This window comes from Rhinoderma darwinii, chromosome 4 (assembly GCF_050947455.1).
Source record: "Rhinoderma darwinii isolate aRhiDar2 chromosome 4, aRhiDar2.hap1, whole genome shotgun sequence".
In the NCBI taxonomy this organism is placed as follows: Eukaryota; Metazoa; Chordata; class Amphibia; order Anura; family Rhinodermatidae; genus Rhinoderma; species Rhinoderma darwinii.
Window position 1 is genome coordinate 276,037,636 of NC_134690.1, and position 12,583 is coordinate 276,050,218.

A 12,583-nucleotide genomic window follows, 5' to 3' on the forward strand; every position below is an offset into this window, starting at 1 on the left:
GGGTTGCCATCTATACATCTAGTGATCACGTCCCTTCTCTGCATTATCATTTGTCTCTATAGCTCCATCACGTTTTCTGTTTATGCCTCCTCTGCACATAACAATAGGTGAGAGGATGATGAGTGGTGATGTCAGGTTGTTTGTTATGTGTTGTATAATATGTTTGTGTCTTTGGAGCGTTGTATTTATAGGAAGAAGTGATTGTACATTTGTTTACAAGTCAGGTTTTCTGAGAATAATATGTATTATCTTCTGTGATCTATTGGATTTATCATGTTACATTGTGATCAGAGAGATAAATACAGAAGCGGCTGGAGGCACTAAAATCCTCTCCAACAGGAATAGCATGAGAAACAACACCACATACATCTGTTTAGCTTCTATGTGTGTTTATATATAACATTATGCTGTATGTCTATATTGTATATTATATATATATATATATATATATATATATATATATATATTACATGGGTGGATGGCCTTCAAGTTATGTATTCAGACAAATATTTTTGAAGAATGTTCCTCTTTTTCGGCTAAACATAAGTGGTGCTAGTAAGTGGAGTTACTGCTATTGTTATCTCCCACTCCATGTTGACAAAGCCTTTATTGTTGAGTTCCTCTGTAGGATTAATATATGAGCCATAACCAGACCGCTTCCCGATGGAAATCCAACACAGAATGTCACCTAAAGATGTTATTTTTTTTACTGAACTGCACCCAATGTCCTTCATTTTACCCCTGAGTTCTGTGTTGTGGCTCCTGGGTGTTTGTGAATAGTTTTATTCTGTATATCTTCATGGATAATAAATTAAAAGGTTCAGTTATTTTAATTGAACATATTTAATCTGTCATTTTGTTTTCTCTACCTTGAATATTGCCCTAATGTTTAACCAAATGGTCATTCCCTTCCACTTGTGCTGCAGTGGTGCAGTTTGCTTTAGAAAGGGAAAGTTGCCACCTGATTTGCCTTGGATTCCAGCAACTTATTCATTTTTGCGTGGTGTGTCTGGATGAAGCAAGGGCACGTCCATGTCTGAGAGATCGTAAATAGACTGTTCCACCATTGTCATGCTGAGCAACAGACCCTTATGTTCATTTTATATATATATAGAGTGGGTTATACATAGGCAGCACATAGTGGTGCAGCCTGTTATTACATATGCCAATGTTGGGCATCATTTAGAAGCACGGTATGTCCTTCAGGTGTAGACCTGGAGCCCGATGCCGGGTTATATATTGGGATTGGCATTAGTTTTTAGCCAGGTATCGGTGTAGGTGCCATGAATCTAATCATGTATACAAAGAAGCATCCTTGACTTCTGACCGTATTTTTACTGGAACATTTTTGGAAAGGTCTGCATAGGTTATACCTGGAAAATCCTCTTAATAAACTTTCCAGCTTCTCTCTGTACATGCTGTTATATGGCAATGTCGCCTAACCAGATGTAGATGAATAGTATAAAAGATACCGCGTTTGTTTACTGCAATGCCAGTCCAGATACGTCCTGTTTATTAATTCTAACATATGTGCACGCAATAGCTCTAAAAATAGTAGGGGGCTTGATAAATAGGGTATTCAGTCTCAGTTCTGTTCTTTTTGATGCGGTTACACTGGAAAACTGATGCAGTTGTATTGATAAATATGGCCCAATGCGTTCGGTTCTGAGCAACTGATCGCTATAATGTGATATTTAATATGAAAGATGTTTTCTCTCTCGTGCTTGAGAGCAGAACTTCCATGTATTGGAAGCAAAGTGAATCAGATCTTGGAGTCAAGTCCTATAATAATGATTTGCATGGGCAGTTTGGGCATATGTGCCCTTTGTGTAGAAAATCTGATTGAGTATAAGCACATGAAAACCACCTACCTCTTCTGTCCCACCATAGGTTCGAGATATTATTTCGGAGAAGTTACGCTATTACCCATCCCGTATTTGTCATAGGATAGCGTCTTGTAATGGAAATGAAGGGTACAGACAAATATACTTCTTTACCTGTAAATATTCATACATGGATGGGCAGTCATTTAATGTAAATTTTGCTTCAAACAACTACCATCCCAATTTCAGCCTACCTATGTCTGACTAGAGTCATATCCACCGCTGTAGGAATTGACAAATGTCTGATTATAATGTTTCATCATGGAAACAAAAAGAAATCTCCGTATCCTATATTTATTCCTGCACTGAATTCTCAGCAAGGTTCCCATATAATGACTATTCACTGAGCGCTCAAGAACCTATTATTGCCATGCATTGCATTAAGTAGCCTGAACCTATTAATGCTCATTCCGGTTGTTGCTATAGTTCAATTTGGATAATTATTGTTCATTTTGCAGTGATCGGCCATAAAACCGTGATTAAAGTGTATTATTAATAACCTGTTACTTACTAAAGGCCCTAAGTACAGTGTCCGTGCAGTTAAACCTAAAGTATGGAAAATGTAAACCTATGACAAAGGATCTGTTCCTATATTTATGCCTATGCAGGTAGTATTTTTGGTGTTGGATCAGATTCTGATGCAACAAAGTGGTTAACTCAGGTTTGTCCTCCGTTCAGTCAAGAAACAATGTGCTCATGGAATGTATTGTAAAAAGTTTAGGATGCAGCTCTGCAATTTAGTAAACACTGGTTAATAAAAGGAAAAACTAAAAACCCATTATTAACGTGGGCCAGTAACATGATAAAATGTGGGTAAGGCTGGGTTCACACCTGCGTCGGTGTGTTCCGTTGTTCTGCTCTGTAAGGGGAGCAGAACAAGGGAATATCAGAACCGACGGTTCCGTTGCACAACGGGTACCGCTGGTTGCCGACGGAACCCATTAACTTTAATGGGTTCAGCCGGCTTTCCGTGATTTTACCAGACACAATAGCGCAGCGTGCCCGGGAAACCCTGGCAAACCCTACCGGATCTGCAACGGAGGCCCCTAACGGAGCGTCCAATGCAGATGTGAACATCACCTTATACATTTTTGAAGCCTAGGGCCAGGATCACACACATCGTATTGATGTAGTTTTGAGCTCTATTTGAGGAAAAGCCAGAAGTGCATCCAAAAGGATATCAAGAAAAGACTGATACATCTCCTGTATTTTGTGTCCATTGCCATGCTTGGCTTAAAAAAAAAACCAAAAAAAAAAACCTGTGCCAAAAGCTGCATCAAAATTGCATGTGCCAGGAGATTTCAGCTCTGCAGTCTGCAGAATTGTGAATGCATATGCGGATATGAATGGGTTATAATACATGGATTAGTAGAAGATAAGTATACAAAGTATTTTAGACAAGCTGTGGCTTTTTTATCTATTGCAGTTTTTTTTAACGTGGATTTCATTCATTCATTGCAATGCAAAGTGAAATCTTTGGCTGAATACGCAGCCATGTAAGGCATCAACGATTGTGATGTACGTTTAGAGTATTTCGAGTTTAGAGCTCTGATGTCTATAGGGCTCCACTAGGCCAATGGAGGCCTAAAGACTACTTTTGGCCTCAGTCGGGCTGGTAGAAGTCAGTCTACTCTAGTAGGGAATAGCATACTAGACTACTCTATTCCATCCAATGGGATCCTGCAAAAAATGTGTGTGTGTGTGTGTGTGTGTGTGTGTGTATATATATTTATTTTTTTTAACATAGGAGCCTATGGGTGACTTATGCTACTGTGTGGCACACATTACCAGAATCTGTTAGACATATACGTCATGAGCTTTTCATGACTCTATGGGTGATGGATGCCGCTGTTAGGCATACGTCACAGCCTACGTTTAAAGCAGGTCTATCGTATATTTATGTTGCCCTGTCTTATAATTTGAGTCTAATGATTTTCATGCTCCCCCTGCCCTCCAGCCGCTGATTGACACGTTACTCTCTATTGCTGTCCATAGGGAGGAATGTGTTACTTAGCGTCTGGAGGGCGGGAATATCATTAGAATCCAAGCATGCCGTGCACCGCAAATATAACCTGTAAGTTCTCCTAAACTACGGCACAATATTTACGAAGTCTGTGTTAAGGATCTGCCAGGCACAGCTTCTGTATCCACGCCCATAGGTAATCAGTCTGCACCTGCTTCTATGTCTGTGAGACTGACTCCATCTTCCACCACTCAGGATGGCAGGCTTAGGAGTGGGAGAGCCTATCACAGCCTGGCCAGACGGAGCTAGCTCCCGCCCTCTGTCTATTTATACCTGCCTTTCCTGTTCCTCCTTGCTTGTGATTCTTCTCTGTTGGTTTCCTGGCCCTGCTGCTGCTTCTTGAACTATTTGTCCCTGCTTCGTATTGACCCTGGCTTACTGACTGCTCTTCTGCTCTGCGTTTGGTACCTCGTACACTCCTGGTTTGACTCGGCTTGTTCACTACTCTCCTGCTCTGCTTTTGGTACCTCGTACACTCCTGGTTTGACTCGGCTCGTTCACCACTCTTGTTGCTCACGGTGTTGCCGTGGGCAACTGCCCCTTTTCCCTTGCTTCTGTGTACCCTTGTCTGTTTGTCTGTCGGGCACTTATTGAGCGTAGGGACCGTCGCCCAGTTGTACCCCGTCGCCTAGGGCGGGTCGTTGCAAGTCGGCAGGGACTGAGTGGCGGGTAGATTAGGGCTCACTTGTCTGTTTCCTTACCCCCATCATTACAGTCTGTCTGTACTTTATGCTTCCCTTAGATAGGGTAGCATAAATATGACGAACCGCTTTAATCTATACATCGGGAGCTTCTCCCGGCATATACGCTAAAAACGTGATGTGAATAAGGTCACATGCACATGATGTGTATTATGTTCGGATTTGGTGTACCAAATTTACAGCGTAATACATTAGCAGCAAAGTAAATGAGATTTCAAGTAATCCCGTCTACGCTTTGCAGATTTTTTCCGCACGTAAATTGACCTGCGGTGTGGACTTTAAAATCCGCAGCATGTCAATTTATCTTGCGTTTCCGTCAGAATTGTATGTCACTTGTCTATAAACAAGAAGCGCACCAAAATCCAGAGTATAGAATCAGCAACTGTTTCCACATCAAAAACAAAAAACGCATAAAAAAAACCCCCACAATATTAGGCCTTATTCAGATGAAAGTTGAAAACGTCCATGTGACGGCCGTTAAAACAACGTCCGTCACATGGAAGCATGTATTTCAATGGGGCTGTTCACACGGCCATTGTTTCAATGGACTGTGTGAAGGGTCCGTTGAAAAATAGAACTTGTCCTATTTTTTCTGTTTACACAGATCCCTCCATAGACTCAAGTCTATAGGGATCCGTGAAAACAGTACCAACGCGGACGTAAAAAAAACAGCCATTTTTTTTCGTCCGAGTTTTCCCATGTTCGTCTGAATAAGCCCTAAATTGTGGATTTTACCTGCACTTATCTGTGGTTTTATGCCAGGTTCACACCCAGTTGTTGTCTCACTTTTTATTTATTTATTTATTTTTTTTTTATGCCAAACTCAGAAAGTGTACAGAAAAGAGAGGCTATGCAACTTTTCTTTCCTTTTGGATCCACTTCTGGCTTTGGCTCAAAAAAACTGCATCAAAGCTGTGTGTGTGATCTTGGCCTCAATGCGGATTTTTCACATCAAATTATGCAACATGTGCGTGTAGCCTTAGGGCTTATTCAGACGAACGTATAATACGTCCGTGCAACGTGCGTGACTTTCACGCGCCTCGCACGTACCTATGTTAGTCAATGCGGCCGTTCAGACTGTCCGTGATTTTCACGCAGCGTGTGTCCGCTGCGTAAAACTCACAACATGTCCTATATTTGTGCGTTGTTCGCGCATCACGCACCCATTGAAGTCAATGGGTGCGTGAAAATCACGCGCAGCACACGGAAGCACTTCCGTGGGACGCGTGTGATTCACGCAAGAGCAGTAAAAAGTAAGAATGAAAACAGAAAAGCACCACGTGCTACAAACATACAAACAGCTCTGTTTTTCAGTTTCAAAAAATGAAACCTGTAAAATAGATGTTTCATTTTTAAAACAAACGCGCAAATGAAAGCCGCATAGCAAAAACATGGCATTTAATGATAACCCCCCCATGCACATGACCGTGCCCGTAATCATTTGTGGGCTGTGCTCCCATATAAAGTAACACGGTCCATAAAAGGAAAAAATAGGACGTGTTCTATCTTTTGCGGAGCCTTTCTACGGCACGGACACCTTCCCGTAAATATAAGAGACGGTGTCCGTAGGCAATAGAAGTAAATGTGTCCGTAATTACGGATGATTTCTACGGTCGTGTGCATGGGGCTTAAAACCGCAATGACAGCACTAGCGATCTCCTAATTGGATGCTAGAGCCGTCACTCAGAGCAAAGAGTGGCATTTGGGATCGTGGCACCGGGGAAATATACGTCGATGTCTCACTCGTGCAACTTGCATGACCGAGACAAAAGATATCGTTACATTGCCCTCCAATATATCCGCTATTTTGAGGCCTCATATTTTTCCATGTATGAAAAATTATTGTGAATAAATGACAAGAATGGACCTGTTACTGTGAAATAGAAAAGAATAGTGAAAATAACCACTATATGTGCTTATTCTTTGTTAGGCCATGTTCACCCACAGGGGATTTTTATAGGTTATTTTGTGCGGATTCTACACAACTGCACAGTGAATTGGGTTTTATGAAAGCTTGCTAAATCTATTTCAATGTTGATCTGCTTTGTGGCTATCAATAGGAGAGTGGACAGTGGGGTCTATGGTCTGTGTACTAGTCATGATTCAAGAGCAATAAGTTAGGGGTGTGTGGTCTATATATTAAGGGGCAGGGCATATGTCTCAACATTTTTTACAGCACGCTTCTTGCGCCACCCACAGTATCACCTAAAAGTAATTTCCTTAATGTAGGCACGCATGAATAAACCCAAAATGTGCCTTGTATACATTTGCTGTACAGTTGAATACACTCTATTGTTCCCAGTTAATAACCATTTTCAGCTTACTTTATATAATCTTTATACACTCCTCAACATTGAAATTGCAACGCCAAGAAGGAAAAGTTTTGGAATTGTAGAAATCACAGGATCTATATACATGTTATATGCAAACGATAAAAAAAAAAGAAATAAAATATTCCAAATATCTTGATTTTATTCACGCAACCAATATGGAGGACAACCTGAATACCCCTTAAGATTAATGCAAAATAATTAAATTACTTCAAATACTGTATCATATATTGGGGGAGGGCAAAAACCAATTGATGACTATTAGTAATATTAGCTATGACTCATGATATATGTTAGAACAAAAACCTAAGCACAGAGTCAAAACCACGATATTATAGAAAAAATTGTACATTTTTATAAATATATACACTACCGTTCAAAAGTTTAGGGTCACTTAGAAATTTCCTTATTTTTGAAAGAAAAGCACAGTTTTTTTCAATGAAGATCACATTCAATTAATCAGAAATACACACTATACATTGTTAATGTGCTAAATGACTATTCTAGCTGCAAACGTCTGGTTTTTAATGCAATATCTACTTAGGTGTATAGAGGCCCATTTCCAGCAACCATCACTCCAGTGTTCTAATGGTACATTGTGTTTGCTAACTGTGTTAGAAGGCTAATGGATGATTAGAAAACACTTGAAAACCCTTGTGCAATTATGTTAGCACCGCTGTAAAAGTTTTGCTGTTTAGAGGAGCTATAAAACTGACCTTCCTTTGAGCTAGTTGAGAATCTGGAGCATTACATTTGTGGGTTCGATTAGACTCTCAAAATGGCTAGAAAAAGAGAGCTTTCATGTGAAACTCGACAGTCTATTCTTGTTCTTAGAAATGAAGGCTATTCCATGCGAGAAATTGCCAAGAAACTGAAGATTTCCTACAACGGTGTGTACTACTCCCTTCAGAGGACAGCACAAACAGGCTCTAACCAGAGTAGAAAGAGAAGTGGGAGGCCCCGCTGCACAACTGAGCAACAAGACAAGTACATTAGAGTCTCTAGTTTGCGAAATAGACGCCTCACAGGTCCTCAACTGGCAGCTTCATTAAATAGTACCTGCAAAACGCCAGTTTCAACGTCTACAGTGAAGAGGCGACATCGGGATGCTGGCCTTCAGGGCAGAGTGGCAAAGAAAAAGCCATATCTGAGACTGGCTAATAAAAGGAAAAGATTAATATGGGCAGACGAATCGAAGTTTGAGATGTTTGGATCACACAGAAGAACATTTGTGAGACGCAGAACAACTGAAAAGATGCTGGAAGAGTGCCTGATGCCATCTGTCAAGCATGGGGGAGGTAATGTGATGGTCTGGGGTTGCTTTGGTGCTGGTAAAGTGGGAGATTTGTACAAGGTAAAAGGGATTTTGAATAAGGAAGGTTATCACTCCATTTTGCAACGCCATGCCATACCCTGTGGACAGAGCTTGATTGGAGCCAATTTCATCCTACAACAGGACAATGACCCAAAGCACACCTCCAAATTATGCAAGAACTATTTAGGGAAGAAGCAGGCAGCTGGTATTCTATCTGTAATGGAGTGGCCAGCGCAGTTACCAGATCTCAACCCCATAGAGCTGTTGTGGGAGCAGCTTGACCGTATGGTACGCAAGAAGTGCCCATCAAGCCAATCCAACTTGTGGGAGGGGCTTCTGGAAGCATGGGGTGAAATTTCTCCCGATTACCTCAGCAAATTAACAGCTAGAATGCCAAAGGTCTGCAATGCTGTAATTGCTGCAAATGGAGCATTCCAAGACCAAAGCAAAGTTTGAAGGAGAAAATTATTATTTGAAATAAAAATCATTATTTCTAACCTTGTCAATGTCTTGACTATATTTTCTAGTCATTTTGCAACTCATTTGATAAATATAAGTGTGAGTTTTCATGGAAAACGCAAAATTGTCTGGGTGACCCCAAACTTTTGAACGGTAGTGTAACAAAACAACAATAAATATTAATGCTCACATATTAAAATCAACGATGACTACCAAAGTGTGGAAAAAATGGAGGCCAGACACCTGTATGTGATGGGCTAATGTAATGGCATATGCATAAAGAAGATAGTGCAAAAGTACATGAATGAGAAAGCAAGCAAGTCACTAAAACCTTGAAGACCATCAAAAAGTATGTGTTTGTGTAACGGGCTATACAGGATCCCAGGTCATATTTGTGAGGCTGTAACTATTGGTGCCACATGGCACCTACCTCACATAGGTCACTAATAAAGAGGAACTTTTCCAGGTTTTTAGTGACTTTAATTACTTTCTCATTCATGTACTTTTGTACTATCTTCTTTATGCATATGCCATTACATTAGCCCATCACATACAGGTGTCTGGCCTCCATTTTTTTCCACACTTATTAAAATCAAGGATGACTACCTATGTGAGCATTTATATTTATTGTTGTTTTGTTATTTATTAATAAAAATGTACAATTTTTTTCTATAATATCGTGGTTTTGACTCTCTGTTCTTAGGTTTTTATCTTGATTTATTCAGTATTGAGTGAGCCCCACACACAGAAATACACACACTTACGTGCCTTGGCATGCTGCCAAAGAGGATATTAATGGTTGTCTGATGAATGTTATGCCACACTGAATGCACTGGGGCACGCAAATCATCTTGATTGGCTGCTAGCAGTTCCCTTTGCAATTGCCGACCAATGACGTCCCAGATGTGCTCGATGATGCGAGACCAGTCCGGAGACGCTGCAAGCCATGGTAGCTCGTTTAGGCCACGCAGGCTGTTCACAGTAGCACGAACAACATGTAGCCTGGTGTTGTCCAGTTGAAAAACGGCTTCTGGGACACTTTGATTTGGTTGTGGAACCAGTGGTACGGCCATTTATCTCATTTAACGTCGAACTGTTAGTGTACCTGAAATAAGGACTACAGTGTTTCGGCTACCATACATTATGCCACCCCACACCATAATCCCAGGAGTAGGTGCAGTGTGACAAACCCTTGTCAAGGTGTCTTCATGGTGTTGCCCACATGGTTTCCAAACCAATCTCTAGCTATAATTGCATCCGAGACAAAAGCGGTACTCATTGCTGAAGAGGATAGACCTCCATTGCCGTGCACCATGATAGCCTTTGAGAGCTGTGGCGTGTTGTCGATGGAACACCTGTAGCTAGACGTCGGCACTGGTTGCTGCCGCTGCCCTAGGCTTGGGATTTGATGTCCAATTAAACTTGTAGTACAGAATGGATCATTACCCGCCATTCTTGCTGTCATTCCCGTTCGTTATTGTTCTCCCAACCTCCGGGACACGCAAAGTTGAACAGTGCTGACATCTCATCCTAGGCGAGTAGCGATCTGCTGGAGTGATAAACCAAGGTCTCTCAGTTCAAGGATTCTGCCCTTCTCAGTTTGCGACAAGTGTTGATAACTGGCACGTCGACTAACAGGAGGCATCGCGCGATCATCCCATGCCACTTGATCCGATTTTTGAGGTTTCATGTGGTTAAAAAAACTTTGCTTTCAATCTGGCTTTTATGACCCTCCCACATGCCAGAGATTAGCGTTAGGCGCTTAAAAATTTGATAATTTGCAGATCTTAGCGACACCTGCTACTTCCTCGAGTTGCATAAGCTTACGACTTGTCCTTCTTGGTGTTGCAATTTCAATGTTGATGAGTGTTCTTCAGCTGCACTGGCATAAGTTACTGGGGGCCTTTTAAAGAGGCTCTGTCACCAGATTATCAAATCCCTATCTCCTATTGCATGTGATCGGCGCTGCAATGTAGATAACAGTAAAGTTTTTTGCTTTTTTTTAAAAAAAACGTTCATTTTTGGCCAAGTTATGAGCTATATATATATATATATATATATATATATATATATGCAAATGATGTTTGAAATGGACAACTGGGTGTTTTTTTTTTCGTTATGTCCAACTGGGCGTGTATTGTGTTTTTAACTGGGCGTGTTTACGTGTATGACGCTGACCAATCAGTGACCAGTCAGCATCATACACTCCTCTCCATTCATTTAGACAGCAGCGATGTGCAGCCACATACACAGAGATTAACGTTACTGCAGTGTCCTGATAATGAATACACATGAAATCCAGCCTGGACGTCATGTGTATTCATTATCAGGACACTTCTGAATCTTTTCTGTGAGATTTGCAGCAAGGTAAACGAAATCTCGTTTACCTCCGTAATCTCGCGAGATTTCGTTTCCCTTGCTAGAAATCTCAAAGAAAAGATTCAGAAGTGTCCTGATAATGAATACACATGACGTCCAGGCTGGATTTCATGTGTATTCATTATCAGGACACTGCAGTAACGTTAATCTCTGTGTATGTGGCTGCACATCGCTGCTGTCTAAATGAATGGAGAGGAGTGTATGATGCTGACTGGTCACTGATTGGTCAGCGTCATACATGTAAACACGCCCAGTTAAAAACACAATACACGCCCAGTTGGACATAACGAAAAAAAAAGTGCCCAGTTGTCCATTTCAAAGCTCATTTGCATATATATATATATATAGCTCATAACTTGGCCAAAAATGAACGTTTTTAAAAAAACAAAAACGTTACTGTTATCTACATTGCAGCGCCGATCACATGCAATAGGAGATGGGGATTTGAGAATCTGGTGACAGAGCCTCTTTAACACCTTGCCACTCCATGACGTACTTTTACATTGTGAGAACTAAGTAATTCCCGCAAATTGATGTAATAGTACGTCGTGGTGATAGTGCGGGCACAAGAGCTGTATTATACAGCGGGCACCCCGCTCTAACTGCCGGCATTGGAGATAACTTAGATACCGGATGTTTGACCACTAAGTAGTTTCAGAAGGAGGGGACTCCCTCTGTCAGCCCATCGACCCTTCTCCCCACACACAACGAGATTGCGGAGTGCGATGGGTTGCTATAGCTGCTGAGTATGCCATCTAGAAACACCTGCCTCTGTCTGGGTCTCATAGGATGCCTGTCAGTGTTATGCGACATAATACACTGAAATACAAATGATCTCATATGAGCAAAAATTGTAAGAAAAAGTGAAAAAAAATGCTTACAAATATTAATAAGAGTACAAAATCCCCCCCCCCCCCCCCATTAAAATGTTTTTGTTTTTTTATAAGGGTTTTATTCATTTTGTTAACCACATAAATATTTGATAAAACAAGAAAAATATTACGTTCATACAACTACATGTCTCACTTGTACAAAATCACTAGAAATGTGCGTCCTAAAGGGAATATAGAATCCCAGGCCAGAGTCCAGCATACATATCAAGAGTTGCAGAAGACATACTGGACAGGAGAGATCCATCATTACCCATCACTGCTGCCCTTTTACATAAGTAATAACCTCGCCTGAGACGTACAACCAGCAGACTCCCGCACATCGATGTGCCCGCTTCTACTTCCGCCCCCCCAAACAGTCACCACTCCAGCAGTCCGTATACAAATAGGATAGCAACACAGTATGTTTGCATAGAAAATCCAACCATCTAGAACATATTTTCTCATTGTTTTGAACACTTTCCGTTTGTAGGTAATATTTTGTAAAAGGTGACAATTAGATGCAGCCAGTGGACCAATGTGGGGGTATCTGTGGATTTCCAGGCCGTGATTATTGCTTTGTGAGCACAGAACAAAAATCTGAAAAATAATCTGTCTTTCTAT

The 12,583-nt window shown here is 41.1% G+C and overlaps 1 protein-coding gene across 1 annotated transcript in view; it reads left to right on the top strand.

Moving 5' to 3' along the window:
• ARID4B (AT-rich interaction domain 4B) overlaps positions 1-12,583 on the top strand; it is a 168,793-nt gene that overhangs the window by 1,262 nt on the left and 154,948 nt on the right. The window lies entirely within an intron of this gene.